This window comes from Rhinatrema bivittatum, chromosome 4 (genome assembly GCF_901001135.1).
Source record: "Rhinatrema bivittatum chromosome 4, aRhiBiv1.1, whole genome shotgun sequence".
Classification (NCBI taxonomy): Eukaryota; Metazoa; Chordata; class Amphibia; order Gymnophiona; family Rhinatrematidae; genus Rhinatrema; species Rhinatrema bivittatum.
Genome location: NC_042618.1, coordinates 89565099 through 89589166, shown reverse-complemented (window position 1 = coordinate 89589166; position 24068 = coordinate 89565099). Strand labels below are relative to the sequence as shown.

The 24068-nt window shown below is 43.8% G+C and overlaps 1 protein-coding gene across 2 annotated transcripts in view; it reads left to right on the top strand.

The window, feature by feature from the left end:
- Positions 1-24068, top strand: part of PRPF39 (pre-mRNA processing factor 39) — a 192117-nt gene that overhangs the window by 20315 nt on the left and 147734 nt on the right. Inside the window, exon 2 of one of the 2 annotated variants that reach the window (XM_029598474.1) lies at positions 20864-21040. The exons of the other annotated variant lie outside the window; for it this stretch is intronic. The gene's annotated coding sequence lies outside the window, so the exon portion shown is untranslated. The remainder of the gene's footprint in view (positions 1-20863; positions 21041-24068) is intronic. 2 annotated transcript variants of the gene reach the window in all.

Here is a 24068-nt window from a genome sequence, read left to right as displayed (position 1 = left end):
TACTGACTCAAGCGGTCAAACCCATTCCACCCAGCCAGTGGGGAAAGCGGTTCTATTCCAGGTATTTTCTAATCTCCAAGAAATGGGTGGCCTCTGACCCATTCTGGACTTGAGTCTTATACCGTTTTCTGGTGAAGGAAAAGTTCAAACTGGGCACAATGATCTCCCTTCTCAAAGCAGGAGACTGACTCTGTTCGCTCGATCTGAAAGACACATACGCCCATTTCATGAAGTCCGGTATAGAAATATGCTTAAATAAATATACCTATCTTTCAAAGGAATCCAGCAGTACCTATGATTTCTAGTCGATGGGAACCACTATTAGTAAAGAGTTCTGCCCTTTGGCCTGGCGTCTACACCCTGCGTCTTCACCAAATGTCTGGCAGTTGTCTGAGCCCATCTTTGAAGGCGGGGGATTCATGTTTTCCCGTACCTCGACGATTGACTTGTCAAGAGTGACTCCCGACAAGGGGCACAGGGCACCATGCGCATCATAATCCAAATTCTGGAGACCTTGGGATTCCTGATCAATTACCCAAAATCCCAACTCCAACCCTCATTACAACTGGATTTCATTGGAGCTCGATTGGACACTGTCCAGGCAAAAGCTTTTCTGCCTTGAGAAACAGCAGAGACCCTTGAGGCTTTCGCTCAACAGATCTCCAACTGCTCACAATATCTCAGGACATCAATTCCTTTGCTTATTGGGCAATATGGCAGTGACTGTGCATGTCACCCCATTCCCCCCCCCCCCCCCCCCCCGGCTCGGCTGCATATGCACAGAGTACAGGGACGTTGCATTCCCAGTGGTGTCAAGCTACTCAGGACTTGCTTGCTTGTGTCCTGGTCACGACACTGTTGCAGCAGTCCCTCTGGTGGTGGGAAACCCCCTCAAATCTGGAGCCGGGATGCTGTCTTTGGAGCCCTCGACCCCAGGCTACCCTCACCACTGATGCATCCTGGACAGGGTGGGGGGCACATGTTGCAGGCCTCCACACCGAGTGGCTTTGGTCTGCACAGGAATCGCAGTTTTAGATCAACGTTTTGGAGTTGCAAGTGATTCGGTACACCCTGCAGGTGTTCCGAGAACAGCTCCTGAACAAGGTGGTACTTGTGCAAACTGACAATTGGGTAGCCATGTGGTATCTGAACAAATGGGGGAACAAGATCCTTCACCCTCTGTCAGGAGGCAGTCTACATTTGGTCATGGGCCATCAACAACGGTGTACCTCTCAGGCGTGGAGAGTACCCTAGCAGATGCCTTGAGCTGAGCATTCCGGCCTCACGAATGGTCCCTCAATCAAGAGGTAGCGAACCGGATTTTTCACTCTTGGGGGACCCCTGACATAGACCCCTCTGCCTCCCTGGTAAACAGGAAAGAACACTGCTTTAGCTCCCTGGGTCGGAGGAGCAGTGGATCGATGGCGGATGTCTTTTTTTTTTTTCTTCTCTTCCTCCCCCCCCCCCCCCCCCCCCCCCAAAAAAAAAATTCAGCATACAGGAACATAAATCAGTTTATTAAAAGAAACAGCATTAAAATATGAACACAATCAACGACAGTCTAAACTGAACCATAAATTTTTAACACCATATAACTGATGCAGGGAGCAGGCTGTAATCCTTCCTTTGACATCCCAGGAATTTCTGAAGTAACATAAGGTATTTTCTTCAGTGGCCATTTTTAGCCGACATTAACAAATGGAGACCAGAAAGGAACTTTTTTTTTTTTTAAATATAACTTCATTAATCCTTTATTACTTTAAAAATACAGGCAGTATTTCAAGAAATATTTTGGTTCTCAGTTTGAGCTACAATGGTACAGTGGTAGAATAAATTTACTTTTAACAAACATTTTTAACACACATTCTTAAATGGGGAAAATGAATGAGAGAATTTTTTTGATATAGTGAAACAGGCAAAAATATTTTGCCTCTAGTCCTGAACTAGAAGGTTGAAAACAAAAGTAATAGATTTGAAAAATGAGTGAGGTAATCAAATTTGCAGATGATGCAAAATAATTGGGTAGTTAATTCAAAAGCCGATTGTGATAAATTGTAGGAGGACCTTATGAGACTGGAAGATTGGGCATCCAAATGGCAGATGAAATTTAATGTGGACAAGTGCAAGATGATGCCTATAGGGAAAATAATCCACCCTGTTTAACGTTTATTTATTACCTTTATGTCACTTATTAACAGGCCTTGGTTTGACCTATTATATTTATGCTGATGACATCCAGCTATTAATCCCAATCGAAAGTAACCTTGAATCAAGCTTCAAAATGGTAAACATGTACTTGAAAATTATTGGCCAATTACTTGTACAATTAAAACTGGTTTTAAATATTGACAAATCTGTTTTTATGATTTTAGATAGGAAAAATTTTAATCAAGAAAAAAACTCAATTACAGTAGATGATCAAACCTGTTTTAATTTAACCGATACCGCTAGAAACCTCAGCCTGATTTTCGATTATGAATTAAATTTTAAAGCTCACATATCCCAAAAAGTCAAGGAAGGTTTTAATAAATTAAGGCTTTTAAAACGTTTGAAACCGATACTTTCTCCATATAATTTTAGATACGTTTTACAGATGTTAGTATTTTCAGGGCTTGATTATTGTAATTCAACATTGCTGGGACTTCGTAAATCCACTATTCGACCCCTTCAGGTAATCCAAAATGTTGCAGCAAGGATATTGACGAACACAAAGAAAAATGAACATATTACTCCAGTATTAAAATCATTACACTGGCTGCCCGTGGAATTTAGAATTAAACACAAGACTCTCTGTATGCTTCATAAAATCATTTACGGAGACAATACAGATTGGCTGAATACAACTATTAAATTACATTTACCTCAACGAGATCTAAGATCATCTAACAAAGGCTTGTTATCAATACCTACAGTCAGATCAGCACACCTGAGCGAAGTCAGTGAAAGAGCCATTTCAGTAGCCGGACCGAAGCTTTGGAATAGTCTGCCACCAAATTTGAGAATGCAAGATAATCTAAAGAAGTTCAAAAAAGATCTTAAAACATGGTGTTTTTTAGAAGCATACAGAGATAATGCCCAAGAGTTTTTATGAATCTATAGCAGCTTTTATGGTTTTTTATTTCTAACTTTACTTATGCTATTTTAGTTTTTAAATAACTCTATTTATTTTATTTTATTGATGTTTTATTGTATTTATTTCTGTTTTCTTAACTGTCTTAAGTTAATTTATTATGTAAACCGTTAAGATAGAACTCTTTGTTCTGGGCAACGGTATATAAAAATTGCACAAATAAAAATAAATAAATGCTGTAGTTACACGATGTTAGGTTCCATATTAGGAGCTACCACCTAGGAAAAAGATCTAGGTGTCATATTGGATAATACATTGAAATTGTCGGCTCAGTGTGCTCCGGCAGTCAAAAAAGCAAACAATCATAGGAATTAGGAAGGGAGTGGTGAATAAAACAGAAAATGTCATAATGCCTTTGTATCGCTCCAAGATGAGACTGGACCTGGAGTACTGTGTAAATTTCTGGTCGCCACATCTCAAAAAAGATATAGTTGCGATGGTGAAGGTACAGAGAAGGGCGACCAGAATGATATAGGGGATGGAACAGCTCCCCTATGAGGAAAGGCTAAAGAGGTTAGGGCTGTTCAGCTTGGAGAAGAGACAGCTGAGTGGGGATGTGATAGAGGTCTTTAAAATCATGAGTTCTAGAACGGGTAAATGTGAATCGGCTATTTACTCTTTCGGATAATAGAACGACTTGGGGGCACTCCATGAAGTTAGCAAGTAGAACATTTAAAACCAATGGGAGAAAATTCTTTTTCACTCAATGCACAATTAAGCTCTGGAATTTGTTGCCAGAAGATGTGGTTAGTGCCTTTAGTATAGCTGGGTTTAAAAAAGGATTAGATAAGTTCTTGGAGAAGTCCATTAACTGCTAGTCCCCCCCCCCCCCCCCCCACCCTAACCTAACCAGTTATGTGTCTCCTTAATTGAACCTGTCTTTGATATGCACCCTCTGTCTTTAAACATTTCTGTAGTTTACTACCTGTACATATGCCTACCTCAGTTTTTCACTATTTATTAATGATGTCAAACCTATACACAGTTATAAACTAGTGATTTTCACATGGAATGATGGTATAAATAAAACACACAAATAATCAAGTTGTCTTAGGGAATAGCTACTGCTATTACTGGCATCAGTAGCATGGGATCTACTTAGTGTTTTAGATACTTGCCAGGTTCTTATAGCCTGGATTGGCCAATGTTAAAAACAGGATGCTGGGCTGGATAGACCCTTGGTCTGACCCAGTAAGGCAATTTCTTATGTTCTTATGACAAACAAGGGCAACAGTACCCTTTTGTCAGTGTTTTATAATATGAGAAAAGGAATTTTCCTGTCGATAGCAGGGCTGAATTAGCCATGCTGTCTGGGAAGCGTCGCGACCCGAAGTAGGCGGAATCTCCTCTCCTCAGCTAGTAACAGAACTTTGACTCTGTGTGGCTGTGCAGTGGTATTCCTGCGCGGTTCCCTCTTCTCCTCAGTTTCTTTTTTTTGCGAGCCGATTGCACACAGTGTTTTTTTTCCTCAGGGAAGATTTTTGATCTTTTTTTTTTCTCAAATTTTTTCACCGGATCGAATCTTGATGGCTCCGAATCCGTTGGGATTCAAATATTGCCAATGTGCCAAAATTACGTCTTTAACAGATGGAAATAATTATTGCCAGCTATGCTTAGGCCCGGAACATGACCCGGCATTGTGTAGAGACTGCGGCCGCATGTCTCCCCGGGCCCAGTGGCATAGGGCAGCGAAGATAGAGTGCCTATGGACAGGCCCCTATGCTCTACCGACCTCCGTCCATTCTTCGCCGGGACCGGCGAAGTCGGGTAAGCTCCATAGAAAAAGAGCTTCTTCTGTAGGTCCCACTGAAGTGCGCCGTAACATCCCATCAGGATTTCAGAAGCCGAGCCTACCCTCAACCCAAGTCGGGGCTCCAACATCTGAGGGCACGCCACAGGGAAAAGGAGATGCGTCAAAGGGGGGTTAGGCCTTCAAAACCTAAAGAACTCCTCCATTCGGCGTCGAAGCAACAGGCGCACAGTGCTTCCACGACGCAAAAAACTTCTACAACGCAGAGCGCATGTTCACACGGCGCATCCAGGCCACACGGCGCATGACGAGAATTCAACGCACGGCGTATCCAAGTCGCACGACACAAGTTCAAAACACGGAGTATCTAGGGTGCACGACACACCTAAACAGCATAAAATGGGCTTGAAGCAGGGCACGTCTTTTAAACTCAGTGCAGTCGAAGCAGAAAGTGCTCACAAAGGGGTAGATTTACAAAAAATGCGCGTTCGCGTACTTTTGTTGGCGCACCAGTCGCAAACAAAAGTACGCTGGATTTTAGTAGATACGCGCGTAGCTGCTAAAATCCAGGATCGGCGCCCGCAAGGCTGCTGATTTTGTGCAGCCGGTGCGCGCCGAGCCGCGCAGCCTGCCTCCGTTCCCTCCAAGGCCGCTCCGAAATCGGAGCGGCCTCGGAGGGAACTCGCTTTCGCCCTCCCTCACCTCCCTCCCTTCCTCTATCTAACCCACCCCCCCGGCCCTATCTAACCCCCCCCCCCCACCTTTGTCCGGGGATTTACGCCTCCCAGAGGGAGAAGTAAATCCCCGCGCGCCAGCAGGCCGCTAGCGCGCCGAGACGCGACCCGGGGGCGGTTCCGGAGGGCGCGGCCACGCCCCGGGCCGAAACGCCGCATCCCGCCCCCAAAACGCTGTCAATCGGCCCCGCCCCCGACAAAAATTCCCGGGACTTACGCGAGTCCCGGGGCTCTACGCGCACCGGCAGGCCTATGGAAAATAGGCGTGCCGGCGCGCAAGGCCCTGCTCGCGTAAATCCGGGCGGATTTACGCGAGCAGGGCTTTTAAAATCCGCCCCAAAGAGCATATTGGAGGAACTATGCACAACAGACCTCTGAAGCAGAGTGCACCTACGATGCAGGCATCGGCAGCTCAAGTTTCTCTACCTTTTAGAGCATACTCCTAAGAAAACACCAGGAAGATTCTGCTACTCCTTCTACATCTAGTCGAGACATTGACGTGGAGATTCTTTCTGCAGTAGAGTCCTCCTCTTCACAACAATCTATTGGGAGTAACCACTCTCTCTCCGGAATGTCATCAGTCTGTAGATCCAAGGGAATTTCTTTGGCCAAGAGGCACCACTTGGCTCTAGTTAAGTCCACATCCCAAATTGTGGGAACTTCACCTGTGCACATTTCTACAAAACATAAGAAATCAAAGATACACATCCCACCACAGGGAACACTAGCAGAATCTGCCACCTCAAAGATATCAGAGGCTTTATCCTCTTTCTTTCAGGACCTGGAATAAACTAAACAATTACCTTTGATTCCTGTTCCCCCCCCCCCCCCCCCCCCCCAACACTGTCATCACCTTCACCGGCTCCTATCTCAGAACCGGAATTTCAACCAACCAGCCCGGTTTCACAAATTTCCATTGATTCCTCTAACTCCTTGACGGGAATACCATTGGATCCCCCGGAGGAACCACCACAACCTTATTCTCCCCCAGAAGACTTAACTTATGCTAAGTTTATTGAAAAAGTTGGTACCCTATTTCAAGTCCTGATGGGAAAATACCAGACCCTAGGGCTGACATGATGGGTATTCTAAAAATATTCGAAGCCCCCGCTGAACCAACTGCCCTCCCACCACATGTCTTACAGAATCTTCTTTTAAAAAATTGGAAGACTCCTTTTTCCACTACTGTGACTTCCGGAAAGATTGATATTAAATACAAAATTCGAAATTCCTCCATTTATGAGACTCAATTTCCCCATCAATCGGTCGAGTGGAGTCCGCTCTTTCAAAGGCAAAATGTTCCAGGCTTCATTCTAACGCCCCACCAGTGAAAGAGAGTAAATGTTTTGATGACTTTGCAGAGAAGGTATACCACTCCTCGATGTTGACCTCCAGGATACATCACCAATTTTATACCACGCAATACCTTTTTGAAATTCTGCAACAACTGTGTCCACTTTGTATCTGGGAAGACAACACCCTTCCACAACCTTTTCTAGACCTAGAAGGTGGTCTTCGGCATCTCCTCTGATCCGTTTTTGAATCTTTTGAATCAACAACATGGGCTTCTGCTACGGCCATTGCCGCCAGACGTCTTGCATAGCTAAAAGCCAGTGCTATTCGAACAGACGTCCATGAAAAGCTAGCAGATGTTCCATGCATGGGAAACAATCTTTTTGGTGACCAATTTACGGATATGGTATCTCGTCTCAAGGAGCAAACTGCAGCGGTACAATCGCTTACTTACACATCAGAATCACAAAAACATCAACAGAGATATCAACCATTTTACCATCGGTATTACCCACGGGCATATTCTCGACCCTTTACTCAGTATAGACAACAACCATATAATTCTTCCAGGTCTACACCCTAGGCTCCGACAAGGGGAAGGCCAAGACAACAGAAACAGGCACCTGCTGCACAACAGAAGCAGCCATCGTCATCTTTTTGAGTGCAATTCAGCCACCACCACCCCCAGACTTCATTGGAGGATGCCTTCAATCCTTCCTAACCAATTGGGAACCCATTACCTCGGACCAATGGGTTATCAATATCATCAGAGAAGGTTACCATCTAAATTTCAAATCTGTTCCACCTCTTCCTCACTGATCTTCAACACGGACTTACCTTCCCATACAGCATACCTCAAGACAGAGTTAACCAACTTGATTCTGCAGAATTCCATACAAACAATCCCTCTTCAACTTCAGAATCAGGGATTCTATTCCCAATATTTCCTCATTCCAAAGAAATCAGGGCCTACGTCCTATTCCGGATCTCCGTCTCCTGAACCAACACATTCAGAGGGAAAAATTCAAGATGACCTCTCTCAGGAACATCCTACCTCTGTTGCAACCCAATGATTGGCTATGTTCCATCGACCTGAAGGATGCCTACTCCCATATTCCAATTCACCCTTTCTCTTGGCAATACCTCTGTTTTCAAATTCAGAATTTGCACTACCAATACAAAGTTCTCCCCTTTGGTCTTTCCTCAGCCCCCAGGGTATTCATGAAATGCCTAGCAGTGGTGGTGGTGGCTCATCTCAGACAGATGTCAATCCAAATATTTCCTTATCTGGGCGATTGGTTGATAGTAGCTTCCGATCCGTCCACTCTCAAGGAGCACACGTTACGCACGATCAATTGCCTTCAAATGTTGGGATTCCTGATCAACTTCGAAAAATCCCAACTCCAACCTACACAAATACTTCAGTTTATAGGTGCTCTCATCAATACGATAGAACAGAAGGCATATCTCCCATCAGACAGAATGCGCACTCTTATGACTTTAGCAAACATCCTAATAAACAAAACTCAAGCATCTGCACGCCAAATCCTTCAACTTCTGGGGCATATGGCGGCAGTCATCTACGTAGTTCCCCACACCAAACTTCACATGCGCCACTTGCAATGGGGACTAAAGACACAGTGGTCCCAGTTTTTACAACCACTCAGCTCCAAAATTCACATTACCAACTCAATGAAGGAGGACATTCGCTGGTGGCTCTCTCCTTCCAACCTATCAATGGGAGCCCCCTTCCGTCTACCTCCACATCAGCTTACGCTCACTACGGACACGTCCAGGAAGGGTTGGGGGCCCACCTAGGCGACTTGAAAACACAAGATCTCTGGACTACCCAAAAATCTATGTACCAGATCAATCTCTTAGAGCTTCGATCGATCTGGAAAGCACTTCAAACCTTCTCCACTCAAGTCCAACACTCAAACCTCATGGTATATACTGACAACCAGGTGGCAATGTTTTACATAAACAAAGAAGGAGGGTCCGGTTCTTGGACACTGTGTTGGGAAGCACTTCGAATACTTCACTGGATGCTCAAGTTCCAAATCTCCCTCCAGGCCACTTACCTTCCGGGCCTAGACAATATAACAGCAGATCGTCTAAGCAGAGTCTTTCATCCACACGAGTGGACCCTGAATCCAGAAGTAGTGAAACATTTTTCAACAATGGGGTTTTCTGTCAATAGATCTTTGCCACAGAAAGCAACAGACAGGTTCAAACCTTCTGCTCCATTTATCCTAGCAGCATATGGTTTGCCCAGATGCCTTCCTCATTCCATGGATGAAAGGCTTGATGTATGCATATCCTCCCATTCCACTAATTTCTTGGACAATTCAGAAGTGCATACACGATGTGGCGGACATGATACTCATCGCGCCAGCATGGCTAAGGCAACCATGGTATGCGTATCTGATGCGTCTTTCCATACGCCCACCAGTACTGCTTCAAAACCACCCACACCTTCTGACGCAAGAAGGGGGCTCTCTTCTTCACCCGATGAATCAATCGCTTCATCTCACAGGTTGGAGATTGAATGGCAGGTATTGAATCACCTTAATTTATCCACACATGTGGAAGACATCCTCATCGCATCCAGGAAACCTTCCACCAGATGTAACTATACAGGCAAATGGCATCGCTATCTAACCTGGTGCACTCCTAGGAACATCAATCCTTTTTCTGCTACCGCTTCTCAGTTACTACAGTATCTACACACCCTGTACGAAGCGGGTTTAGCTCCCACTTCCGTCAGAGTTCACATTAGTGCTATAGCAGCATTTCATGACCAGCATAACAACCTGCCTATATCGAGTCATCCACTAATATCTAGATTCATGAAGGGCATGTTACGACTTCGTCCGCCGGTGACCAAACCGCCGGTACCATGGGATCTCAATGTAATATTAGAACAGCTTATGCTACCACCCTTTGAACCATTGGACACCAGCCACATAAAATATGTAACATGGAAGGCTGTTTTTCTAGTAGCCATTACATCAGCATGGAGAGTCAGTGAACTCCAGGTGTTAGTTCACTACTCCCCTTATCTAGAATTTTACCATGATAGTGACACTCCGGCCTCACCCTACATTTGTTCCAAAGGTGGTTTCCATTTTCCATCTAAATCAAACCATCATTCTCCCCATTTTTATGCCATAGCCGCATGCCAGAAATCGAGAGCAGCTTCTACATACTCTAGACTGTAAAAGAGCTCTCTCCTACTACAAACAAAGGACTCAGTCCACTTCTAGGCACTCTCAATTGTTCCTGTCTTTTAACCCCAATCATCCGGGCCAACCCATTTCGAAAAGGACTATAGCCAGTTGGCTATCACAGTGCATTCTATTCTGTTACAATAAACGTTCCATCAAACTTGAAAGTAAGCCTAAGGCGCATCAGGTACGCGCCACAGCAGCATCAGTTGCCCACTTGAACAATGTTTCACTAGTGGATATCTGCAAGGCGGCCACATGGTCCTCCATTCATACCTTCACATCTCACTATTCCCGTCAACGACAAATGACCTCTGATGCAGCACTAGGCACAGCAGTCTTATCAACTACATGAAAGTTATGAGACTGTCTACTACTTCAAGGGTTGTTGTCCAAACCTTCAAAAACATTAAACATGGACACAACCGGGGAGCTTGGGACTCCCAGACAGCTTGGCTAATTCAGCCCTGCTATCGAGGGGGAAAAAGCAAGTTTGCTTACCGTAAACAGTGTTTCCTTAGATAGCAGGATGAATTAGCCATGCGTTCCCTCCCTTCTCCCTAGACAGTCACCTACAGGACACACTAACATACCTTACCTCTCGCTTGGCTACAAAGAAACTGGGGAGAAGAGGGAACCGTGTGGGAATACCACCACGCAGCCGCACAGTCAAAGCTCTGTTACTAGCTGAGGAGACTCCGCCTACTTCGGGTTGCGATGCTTCCCAGACAGCATGGCTAATTCATCCTGCTATCTACGGAAACACCGTTTACGGTAAGCAAACTTGCTTTAATTGAAAGACACAGACTAGTAGAAGGAGAAAACAGAGGAAGATAGACATATTAAAAGACAGAAGTGAAATCTGAGAACAACTTTTTCTTCCCAAGCATAAAATATAAACACTCCATATTTTAAACCAATTAATACAAAAATAAATATCATGTACTTAGAATAAGCATACAAAGTCCTCCCACTGGTACCTCACCATTTGACCCTGATATATTTTTTTTTATAATTTCAATAGTAAACTGTCCATTATCACTTTTATTGTCATTGCATACTTTTACCTAAAGAAAAAACTGTTAGAAATAAAAACACTTCAAAAGAGTTAAAAAGTTTTATAAAAAATAATATTCCAGTTACATATTAAGGGTTTTGTTTTCTTCAGTGCATGGACACACAGATAGGAAAGCAACCTTAAGCACTGAAACAGAATTGTTTTTAAAGGAATTATTTCAGAATTCATGGATATTATAACTATTACCTGAAAGCAGGAAAATAGAAAAGTGTACTAGTCATTATCTAGAGGCTTTTAAATACATATTAGAAGATAAGCATGGCATTCTCACAGCTTTAACTTGAGCTACTAGAACACAAGCAGGAGATGGCTTATTTTTACAGTACTGATATAAACAGACTTTCAGCTGATTTAACCAGGAAGCAAAATTATCTCTAGCCAAAACTGTTTAAGGGTAGTTCAAGATTTAGTTTGCAATTACACAAATTAGACCACATGGTGGCAGTGCAAGCTACCAATTTATCAGTATGTCTACTTTTTTTCTATTTTAAAGAGTGCTGGAATTTCCTTTGACAACAAAGGTTAGTGTTTGAAATTAGTACAGCAGAAAACAGCACATACCTGCACATGATTATGATGGTAAAAAGAAAATGCCAGCATATTGCTCCCTACCTTTAATCAGATGTAATGATATGAACAGGGCTTTGATGAAGCAATTCACATGCAATTGATCTACTGGATGCTCAGTCCTAGTTAATGACTAACCATAAGATATAAACCTCAGATAGGGTGTAGAGGTGTAACATTGCCATAGCAACAGGGTATTTGGTATGGGTTTTATAGGAGAGTAATAACAGTATAAAATGAACCTTCACTTGGCCAGTGTGAAGATTTTAGTTTTTACTTATCCAGTCCCATATCTTTCAAAAAGAGAACTGCAATCTAAATAGAATAAGCATGGGTAAAAGTATACATAAGAGACAGATGAAGAAGAAGAAACTATTTTCCCGTCGATAGCAGGGCTGAATTAGCCATGCTGTCATGGGAACTGTCCATCAGTGCCCGGGAGGCGGAGCTTATGTAGCAGAGTGTAGATTTTTGTTCCCGCTGCGCGTGGGTTCCCGCGCAGGAAGTAACAGATTCTCCTCAGTCTGTTTTTTTCCACTCGCGGGAGCGCACGCGGAGCTCTATTCTCCTCACAGACATAATTACTTCCGACAAAATGTCCAGGAAACCTTCAGGATTTAAGCCATGTCCCTGTGGACATGATCGATGCTACCGCTGCCTGGGACTGAACCATAGCCAATCCGAATGTCAATTCTGTGCTCGCATGTCCCTGTGAGCTAGGCGGCACCGAGCTTACTGGATGATGGAGCTCACATTAACTAACAGGCCTTCCACTACACATTCCTCCCCAGGACAGGAGTCAAGACCGCCAATGCAAAAAAGAAGAACCTCGTCTTGCGATCAACAACCCTCCGGGACCGGAGGTAAGGCTCTCCTGGTATTGATACATCGAGGCCAGTGTGAACCCTCACCACGGGGCCACAAACGATGCCGCCACAGATCTCCCGAGCGCACTCGGACGACACATAGACCAGATGTGCGTGCCGAGCGAAAGACCAGGCCAGAGCTGGGGGTTTCAAAAACGAAACATTGCTTGACAGGCCTAAGGAGTTTGGAGCAACTGATACCCACGGTGCACTCGGCGCCAACAGATCCGGCTTCGGGTCATACTCCGAAAGCGCCGACTCGACAGACACCAGAGCCGGCGCCGGAGGGAAGATCGGCGCCAAAAGGATCCGGTTGAGCGCAAGAACACCGAGCGTCTGGACCGGCGCCGAAAGACGTGGAGCCGGCATCGGCGCCGGAAGAACGGGCACCGGGAACGGGACTCAGAGACGAGAGACTCAGCGCCGGAAGTGGCAAACCGTCCCAGACACCGCAAGATAAGGTACTCACTGAGAGCACTTCAAGGCAGGAAGCCGACCACAGGCATCGACGTTCTCACATTAGTGGGAAACGCAAGCATCAAGGAGAGCCCAGTTCGAGTCATAGGGCGCAGCACTCGACGGACGGAGCTCGCACATCTCACACGCGGCCCACATCTGACTCCGCGTCGAGTAGTCTACACTCTAACACCAGGAAGAGGTCCAGGCATCATAAAGAAAGCCCTTCCTATGATAGACATGAACGGAGACACAAACGTCACTGGTCATCGGACCGTTCCAGATATCAGTCATTCTCCACGTCCTCCAGTTGGGATATGGAATCTGATCAATAGAGTAATTCCGATCTCCTCCTCTGTCGTCTAGTTCCTGTTCAAAATCCTCTGCGGGGAACCCGACAGGACACACAAACTCTACACCTGATGCAGCGAGGCCTGGGCGGTCACCACTCAAGTCAGGACCTGGGGACACTTCCCGGGACCGCCCGTCAATGCCGCCACACACGCAGAAAGCATTTAGGGATCTCTCCCAATCACTGGCGGGATTTTTCGAGACCTTGCAGCAGTCTTTTACTTTGCCGCCAGAGGGCAAATTGGACCCTCCACAACCAACGGATAAATCGCTATCATTGCCGGGAGAACCAGCTCTGACTCCTACCCGACCGCAACCACCCTCACCAGCACCATCCCACCGGTCAAGGAGTGAATCGCTAGAGTCACGATCTTCTCATTCCTCATCCACAGGATACCCTTCAGACCCGCCAGAACAACCTGCGGAACAATACTCTCCCCCAGAGGACCTCTCTTACCCGAAATTCGTGGAAAAGATGGGAGCCATTTTGAAGTTAGAGGTGCAAAAATTACCGGAGCCTAGGGCAGAAACCTTAGGCCTCCTAAAAAGTTTTGATACACCGGGGGAGCTGACGTCGCTTCCTCCACACAATGTATTACATGGAGTTCTGCACTGCCAGCAGTGTCTAGGAAAACGGACCTAAAGTTCAAACTTCAGAAACCTTCTACATACTCCATGCCGCAGTTACCACACGAATCCATCGTAGTGGAATCAGTATTACAGAAATCAGAGGTCCAAAACGCATGCCTCCAACACACCGGGCAGGGACAATAAATGATTGGATGATTTCGCCAAGCGGGTCTACCAGAATGCTATGCTGACCGCTCGTATTCACCAACATCAGTTCTACATGGTGCAATACATGTATGAGTGCCTTCAATCAACAAAGAGCATGTTTACCTCGACAGGGGACAACGTTCCGACACCCATCTTAGACATGGAAGAATGTTCGCGCCATCTTCTGCGAGCGGTATACGAGGGATTTGAGAACTCCTCTCTGGCATCCGCCACAGCTATAGCAGCGCGCAGACTAGCATGGTTGAAAGCCAGAGCCATTCGTGAAGACTTACATGAAAAGTTGGCTAATCTCCCCTGTCTGGGGGAGAATTTATTTGGAGACAGATTCCAGGATACTGTTAGTAAACTGAAGGATCAAGCCCTGGCAGTGCAGTCCTTAACCACGCCAGCATCCGCCAAACGATACTATTCGTCTAATCGGCGACAACCATTCGCTAGACATCCATACAGGAATTATCAGCCTTTTCAACAACAGTCTTATCCGGCATTCCAAAGACAACAGACCCAACCTCTTCCTCAACACCAGCAGAGGAGAGGGAAACCACGAGGGCAGAGACCGCAGCAGCTAAATTAATAGAGAAAACAGTACAGAAGGTTTAAGGTTTATTTTTATTTATATACAGTCATCTCAGCAGGAGCCTTCACGACGGTTTACATTACAATAAAACATAATAAGGTTACAATCGTTTATAAGTAAAATAGAATAAAATTACTAGCTTAGAGAAATAGCTTAAAAAGTAAAATTACTAAAAGACAGAGTAAAAATATACATAATAAACAAAAATTTTAAAATATAAATATATAGTTTCAAGATAAACTTAAGGTCCCCAAAGATGGTGTAAAAAAAACTAGACATCTGGCTATTTCTCCACATCGTTGTTTGCCGCGTTAAACAACCATGTTTTAAGGTCCGTTTTGAATTTACTTTTATCTTGCTGCATTCTTAGTTGGACTGGGAGTGAATTCCAAAGTTTTGAGCCTGCGATAGATAGGGCCCTCTCTCTAACTTGACTGAGGTGAGCTGACTTGATTGTAGGGATTGATAACGACGCTTTATTGGCCGAGCTTAAATTTCTCTAGCTAGCTGAACACCTAGACAATAATAACATACTGTACCCTTCACAACACGGCTTCCGAAAACACTACAGCACTGAGACATTACTTCTCTCACTAACAGACAACATACTAAGATTTTGATAACAGTAAACATTACATCCTTATAATGCTCGACTTATCTGCAGCCTTTGATACAGTAAACCACAAAATACTACTAAAAAGACTTGAAGAAATTGGATTATGTGACAAAACTGGTTCAGATCCTACCTAAACATGTTCTTTCAAGTCCAGATAAAAAACACATTATCAGAAAAATTTAAACTTGAAACAGGAGTACCTCAGGGTTCAGCGCTGTCTGCTACCCTCTTTAACATATATATGCTACCCTTATGTCATCTGCTGGCAGGCCTAGGGATAATACATTACATTTACGCAGACGACATTCAATTAATTCTACCAATAGACGACACAATTGAAAAAACATTAAGTCTAGCTAACATGTACCTAGACATAATTAAACAACTACTAAACCTGATGGAACTGGTTATCAACATTGACAAAACTGAATTCCTTCACCTTGAGAAAAAACATACTAAAATCATTCAAACACCGATAACCCTAACAAATAACCAAAAAATTGAGCTAGCCAAAAAAGTAAGGAATCTGGGAGTAATAATGGACCCAGAAATCAACCTGAAACAACACATATCTATAAAAGTAAGAGAAGGCTACGCAAAACTTATGGTCCTCAGAAGATTGAAACCATTACTCACACCCGCCCACTTCAGAACAGTATTGCAAACACTTATCTTTTCTAGCACTGACTACTGCAACGCACTCTTACTAGGACTCCCAAGCACATCGATAAGACCACTCCAGATACTTCAAAATACTGCAGCCAGAATACTAACGGGAAAAAAGAGGAGGGACCATATAACCGAAACTCTAGCAGACTTACATTGGTTACCCATCGAATACAGGATAAAATACAAAGCCTTATGCACCATACACAAACTAATATATGATAAAGAAGCAGACTGGCTAAACACAGCCTTACGAGTACACGTTCCACAAAGAAACCTCCGATCAGCAAACAAAGCACTACTAACAATCCCTTCAGTAAAGTCAGCAAAATTAACCCAAGTGAGAGAAAGGGCTTTATCATTGGCTGGGCCCATACTATGGAACACGATGCCCCCCGAACTCAGATTACAGAATAATCTCAAAACTTTTAAGAAAAATCTAAAAACATGGCTCTTTAAAAAAGCCTTCACTAAAGAGTATGGAGGTTAGAGAATGAAAGTACAGGGTAATGCAGATGAGAATGAATTTTACTCAATCCTACATTTAAGAAGTAATATTTCAAAGCGATAGTAACTCAATAATACAACTGGACTTGACCAACATTACTCAAATAATGATTTTATTTATGAAATTGTAACCGAACTTTATTGGCACCTGTTAGAATGTACGATATCCTACATTTACTTACCTTAGTCTATATGCCTATTTGTAAACCGTTGCGATGGTATATAACTTAGCGACGGTATAGAAAAGGTTTTAAATAAATAAATACAGGGAAGACCACACAGTCTTTTTAAGGATCAGGCCACCACCACTGTTAATGGACACACCTCTGGGCAGATTCACAGCTCGCTTCTCTGCCTGGAAGTCCATAACCTCAGATCAATGGGTATTGGAAATCGTGCAGAATGGTTACCAAATTCATTTTGTCCACCAGCCCCAGATTCCCCATCTCACGCAGTGGAATCCCAAAACTCTACACCCCCAGCTGGCCCAGGAGATAGCCCTACTCCGCCATCAGGGGGCTATCCAGCCCATACCTCGATGGAACGCAGCAGGGGTTTCTATTCCCCCTACTTCCTAATTCCAAAGAAATCAGGGGGGAATCGGCCGATTCTGGATCTCAGAGACTTGAACAAATGGGCAGTAAGGGAAAGGTTCAAGATGGTGTCATTGAAGTCCATCCTTCCACTACTACAGCCCTAGGACTGGTTGTGTTCAATAGATCTGAAAGATGCTTACACACACATTCCAATCCACCGATCCTCTTGGCAATACCTCTGTTTTCAATATCACAATCAGCATTACCAATACAAAGTTCTTCCCTTTGGTCTATCGGCAGCACCCAGAGTGTTCACAAAATGCATGATAGTGGTGGTGGCCCACCTCCGACAATAAGGTCTGACAATTTTTCCCTATCTGGACGACTGGTTGATAACGGCGCCAGATCCGACAGTATTGCGGTCTCACCTCTCCACAGCCATCAATTGCCTCCAAACACTGGGATTACTAATCAACTACCCCAAATCCATCTTGCAGCCAATGCAGGTTCTTCAGTTTATAGGAGCTCGCCTGGACACCACCCGAGCTCGGGCGTTCCTACCGGACGACAGGAAACAGACAATCTGTACCCTCCTTCAGTCGCTGCGGAACATGCAGCGCCCGACGGCTCAACAGATTGACTGCATTGGGACATATGGCGGCAGCAAATTTTACAGTGCCAAATACCAAGCTGCACATGAGACTTTTGCAGTGGGGCCTCAAGCGACAGTGGAGGCAACACACGCAATCCCTACAAAAACGGGTGACGTTGACTTCCCAAATGAGGAAGGACATCAATTGGTGGCCCCAAAAATGCGCGTTGGACAAGGGGGCGTTATTCAATCCTCCGCCGCATAATGCGGTCCTCACCACGGATGCATCTCCGAAAAGGTGGGGTGCTCACCTAGACAACTTGGAAACACAAGGTCTATGGACATGAGCAGAACAGACCTTGAACATCAATCTTCTGGAACTCAAAGCGATTCGCTATGCCCTAAGGACCTTCCAGGCTCACCTGCGAAGTCGGAGAGTCATGATCTACATGGACAATCAGGTGGCAATGTTTTACATAAACAAACAAGGCGGGTCAGGTTCAAGGTCCCTTTGCAAGGAGAGCTTACAGATATTTCACCATGCACCAAAGGCACTCCATCCACATACAAGCGACATACCTACTGGGACTGGCAAATACCAGGGCGGACAGATTAAGTCGCATTTTCCACCCACACGAGTGGTCACTCAACCCAGAGGTGACCCAGCAAGTCTTCGATCACTGGGGGACCCCATCGATAGACTTGTTCGCCACGGAAGAGAACACGCAACTCCCGCAGTTTTGCTCGATACGCCCCAGCGCATCCAGACTCTCCCAGGATGTGTTCCTTCTGCCGTGGAAGTCAACCTTCCTCTATGCCTTTCCACCAATTCCATTAATTACCAGGACAATTCAAAAGTGCATAGTGGACAAAAGCCAAATGATTCTCATTGCCCCGGCCTGGCCCAGACAACTGTGGTACAGTTATCTCTTACGTCTGTCGATCGACAACCCAATTCGACTACCAGACCGACCGGATCTGTTACTTCAAGAAGGGGGAATACTCATCCATCCTCTCCACTCCTCCCTCCATCTGACTGCATGGAGATTGAGAGGACACTACTGACGGCACAAGGAATTTCTACTGTGGCCCAAGAAATAATCATAGCGTCAAGGAAACCATCGACTAGACGTAACTACACCTTTTAAATGGAAGAGATATTCCAACTAGTGTACAGAACAAGGGATTCCGCCCATCGACTGTGCTCCAACGCAACTACTAGATTACCTTCACTCACTTTATCAGGCTGGTTTGGCAACCTCATCCATATGAGTTCACCTCAGTGCGATTGCTGCATACCACCGGCCGGTAAATAATCATTCTATTGCTGAACATCCATTATTATCTAGATTCATCAAGGGTTTACTGCACCTACATCCACCAGTAACTAAACCACCGCTTCCCTGGAACCTCAATGTGATTTTGGAGCAACTAATGCTAGCCCCATTTGAACCACTGGAGTCAGCACATCTCAAGTATCTCACTTGGAAAGTGGCATTCCTAGTAGCGGTAAGTGAATTACGTAGGGTGAGTGAATTACAAGCGCTAGTGCATTACGAACCATACCTGCAATTCCATCACAATAAAGTCATCCTGCGTCCTCACCTGGCCTTTCTTCCAAAGATAGTCTCTGCGTTCTATCTCAATCAATCAATAGAATTACCCATATTTTTTACAAGACCTCACTCCAATGACAGAGAACGCTTGTTGCATACGTTGGATTGCAAACGTGCTCTGGCATATTGACTCATGCTCTAAACAGGGCATCTCAGTTATTCGTTTCCTTCGATCCGAGGGCCCCGGGAATATCGGTGGCAAAAAGAACTATCTCCAGTTGGATAGTTCAGTGCATCCAGTTTTGTTACAACAAAAAGAATCTGTCACTCCCCTTGCTACCGCAAGCGCATCAAGTACATGCAGTGGCCACGTCCATGGCACATCTCAGGAACATACAACCTTTAGACATCTGCAAGGCACCCACATGGTCCTCCCTGCATACCTTCACATCCCAATACTGCATAGATCAGCAGTCAGCGGCGGATGCAAAGCTGGGACTGGCTATTCTTCAGACCTTGCCTACTTAGAGCGACCGACTACCACGTTTGATCATCACACACACACAACAGTAAGCGTGATGGAGAGCTTGGGACTCCCATGACAGCATGGCTAATTCAGCCCTGCTATCGACGGGAAAAGCAAGTTTGCTTGCCGTAAATGGTGTTTCCGTAGATAGCAGGATGAATTAGCCATGCTGACCCACCCACCTCCCTGGTAGTCGCAATGGGATCAACTACGCTCAAGCTTAATTACAGACTGAGGAGAATCTGTTACTTCCTGCGCGGGAACCCGCAATAAAGTGGTCACAAAAATATTAAAACACTAAGTGCTTTGTTGACCTGAGGTTTCTATACCATAAATCTGTACATAAGAACATGCCATACTGGGTCAGACCAAGGGTCCATCAAGCCCAGCATCCTGTTTCCAACAGTGGCCAATCCAGGCCATAAGAACCTGGAAAGTACCCAAAAACTAAGTCTATTCCATGTTACCGTTGCTAGTAATAGTAGTGGCTATTTTCTAAATCAACTTAATTAATAGCAGATAATGGACTTCTCCTCCAAGAACTTATCCAATTCTTTTTTAAACACGGCTATACTAACTGCACTAACCACATCCTCTGGCAACAAATTCCAGAGTTTAATTGTGCGTTGAGTGAAAAAGAACTTTCTCTGATTAGTTTTAAATGTTATTTGCTAACTTCATGGAGTGCCCCCTAGTCTTTCTATTATCCGAAAGAGTAAATAACCAATTCACATCTACCCGTTCTAGGCCGTCTCTTCTCCAAGCTGAAAAGTCCTAACCTCTTTAGCCTTTCCTCATAGGGGAGCTGTTCTATTCCCCTTATAATTTTGCTAGCCCTTCTCTGTACCTTCTCCATATTCACTTCAAACAAGCTCTGGATTTATTCTCGATCAGCCATGTCAGAGAAAATCATAGTCTTCTATTCACATACTGTAATTGCAAATGCTCCATACAATGCCAGGCATTTTGTAATCGCACAATATACAGCCAGCTGAAAACTTCATTCAACTCTCATTTTTTTTTTTTCCTCTTGGCAGGCTCAAGTATAACAAGCACTGGTTCTCCCACCCTCTCCTCCTGCTAATGTGTGAAACCTTCAGGGAGAGAGACAGATAAGAGGTTAAGAACATAACATGCCATACTGGGTCACACCAAGGGTCCAACAAGCCCAGCATCCTGTTTCCAAACGTGGCCAATCCAGTTAAAAGTACCTGGCAAGTACCCAGACATTAAGTAGAGCCCATGCTTCTAAGTCAGCTTGATTAATAGCAGTGAATTGACTTCTCCAAGTACTTATCTTAACCTTTTTTTTTTAACCCAGCTACACTAACTGCACTAATCACATCCTCTGCAACAATTCCAGAGCTTAATTGTGCATTGAGTGAAAGAATTTTCTCAGATTTGTTTTAAATGTACTACTAGCTAACTTCATGGAGTGCCCCTAGTCCTTCTGTTATTTGAAAGAGTAAATAACCAATTCACATTTACCTGTTATAAACATTTCATGATTTTATAGACTTCCTATCATATCCCCCCCCCCCCTGGCCATCTCTTCTCCAAGCTGAACAGCCCTAACCTCTTAGCCTTTCCTCATAGGTGAGCTATTCCATCCTCTTTATTGTTTTGATACGTGAGATAATCAGATTTGCAGATGATACAAAATTATTCCGAGCTTGACATTTTCTTCTCGCTTAATATGAAAGGTGCTTTGCTGACATGATGTGAGTAATGATAGAAAAAGTGCTTCCAGATAGCAGTGCATCATCAGCAACCAGATCTTTAGTGATAGCGTTGCTGGTACTGTATGTATGTGGTGTAACAAATATGCACTTTTTCTATTACTCATGCTGGAGACTAGGAAATGATGTTCTAATAGATCTGCAGAAGCACTAGGCAATAACAAGGATACGTTTATTGTGGAATCAACAGAGTTGGAATAAGTGAGCCAGTTTGCGCATACTTAATCAGTTACATATATAAAGCCCCTGATGCAGCCCATATCATAGTCAAAACGCGGCCAGAGTCGGGCGTTTTGGTTTATTACTTTTTATATTTCTTAACTTGATCTCCTCAGTAAATTTATTTTAAGAACTAAGACGACTGGTCTACATTTTTTACCTGCTTTGTGGCTTTCATAGACCGTCTTCCGCTCTGTTTTCTAGAACCAAAAAGAAAGATTGGACAGTTTTAGTTGAGACCAATGATTAAAGATGTTATGAGCGTTATTAATGAGACAATATCAGAAAACCACTTGGTTAGTACTGATGCAATGCTCCTGCAGTATATTCAAATTATATGAAGATCTCATTATAATATTTCTTCTCCAGTGCAAATATATCTTTTTTGAGATGCGGCTACCAGAATTGTACACAGTACTCAAGGAATGGTCTCGCCCTGAAGTGATAGAGGCATTATGACATTTTCTGATTTATTCACCATTCCCTTCTTAATAATTCCTAACATTATTTGCTTTTTTTGGCTGCCGCAGCATACTGAGTCAATGATTTCAATGTATAGTGGCGCCTAGATCTTTTTCCTGGATGGTAACTCCTAATAGGGAACCTAACATCGTGTAACTACAGCATGAGTTATTTTTTCCTATATGCATCACCTTGCACTTGTCCACATTTAAATTTCATCTGCCATTTTGATGCCCAGTCTTTCAGTCTCGCAAGGTGGTCCTGCAATTTATCACAATCTGCTTTTGATTTAACTACTCTGATTAATTTGGTATCATCTGCAAATCTGATTACCTCACTCGTATTCCTTTCCAGATCATTTATAAATATATTGAAAAGCACTGGACCAAGTACAGATCCCTGAGGCATTCCACTGTTTACTCTTTTCCACTGAGAAAATTGACCATTTAATCCTACTCTTTCCTGTCTTTTAACCAGTTTGCAATCCACGAAAGGATATTACCTCTTATCCCATGACTTTTTAGTTTTCTTAGAAGCTTCTCATGAGGGACTTTGTCAAACGCCTTCTGAAAATCCGAATACATTACATCTACTGGTTCACCTTTATCCACATGTTTGCTTCATTTTTTTTGAAGGGTTTAACAGATCTGTGAGGCAATACTTCTCTTTAGTAAGTCCATTTTCTGTGATTTTGATCTTTAGAATAGTCTCCACTATTTTGTTTCAGCACTGAAGTCAGGCTCATCAGTCTATAGTTTCCTAGATCGCCCCTGGAGTCCTTTTTAAATATTGGGGTTACATTGGCCACCCTCCAGTTTTCAGGTACAATGGATGATTTTAATAATAGTTTACACATTTTACTAATTGATCTGAAATTTATTTTTGAGTTCCTTCTTGACCCTGGGGGCATACCATCTGGTCCAGGTAATTTGCTACTCTTTTGTTTGTCAATCTGGCCTACTATATCTTCTAGGTTCACATAGATTTGGTTCAGTTCATCTGATTAATCACCCTTAAAAACCATTTCCGGAACTGGTATCTCCCTAACATCCTCCTTAGTAAACACAGAAGCAAAGAATTAATTTAGTCTTTCTGCAATAGCCTTATCTTCCCTAAGAGCCCCTTTAACCCCTTGGTCATCTAACAGTCCAACAGACTTCCTCACAGGTTTCCTGCTTCAGATATATTTACAGTTTTTATTATGAGTTTTTTACCTCTACGGCCAACTTCATTTCAGATTCTCTCTTAGCCTGTCTTATCGATGTTTTACACTTAACAATGCTTATGCTTTTTCCTCTTTTCTTCAGATGGGTCCTTCTTCCAATTTGTTTTTGGCTAAAATAGCCTTTCACCTCACCTTTTAACCATGCCTGTAATCATTTTGCCTTCCTTCCACCTTTCTTAATGTGTGGAATAAATCTGGACTGCACTTCTAAGATTGTTTGTTTGAAAATACAATGTCCATGCCTGTTGTACAGTTTTGTTCCCCAAACTGGATGTTAATTTAGTCCCTTATGAGAGAGTAGAACAGTTATGATTCATAATTAAAGCCTGCAGCTTTGTGGCGTTCACTGAGAAACTTGCAGCTCTCCCTTCACAGCCCCCCCCCCCTTCCCCTCCTTTTTCCTAGTCTGATAAGTTGGAATCTTCAAGGTCATACACAGACAAATAACCAAATACAAGATGGAGACAAGACTTAAGAAAAGGATAAGAATGCCACTTATAGCTAGCTAGCAGTTAGGGAGTTAAATCTGGTTTTTGGTGTTCATTTAAAAAATAGAACCAAGTAGTTTTACTAGTGCTCGGACTGAAAACACCTGGC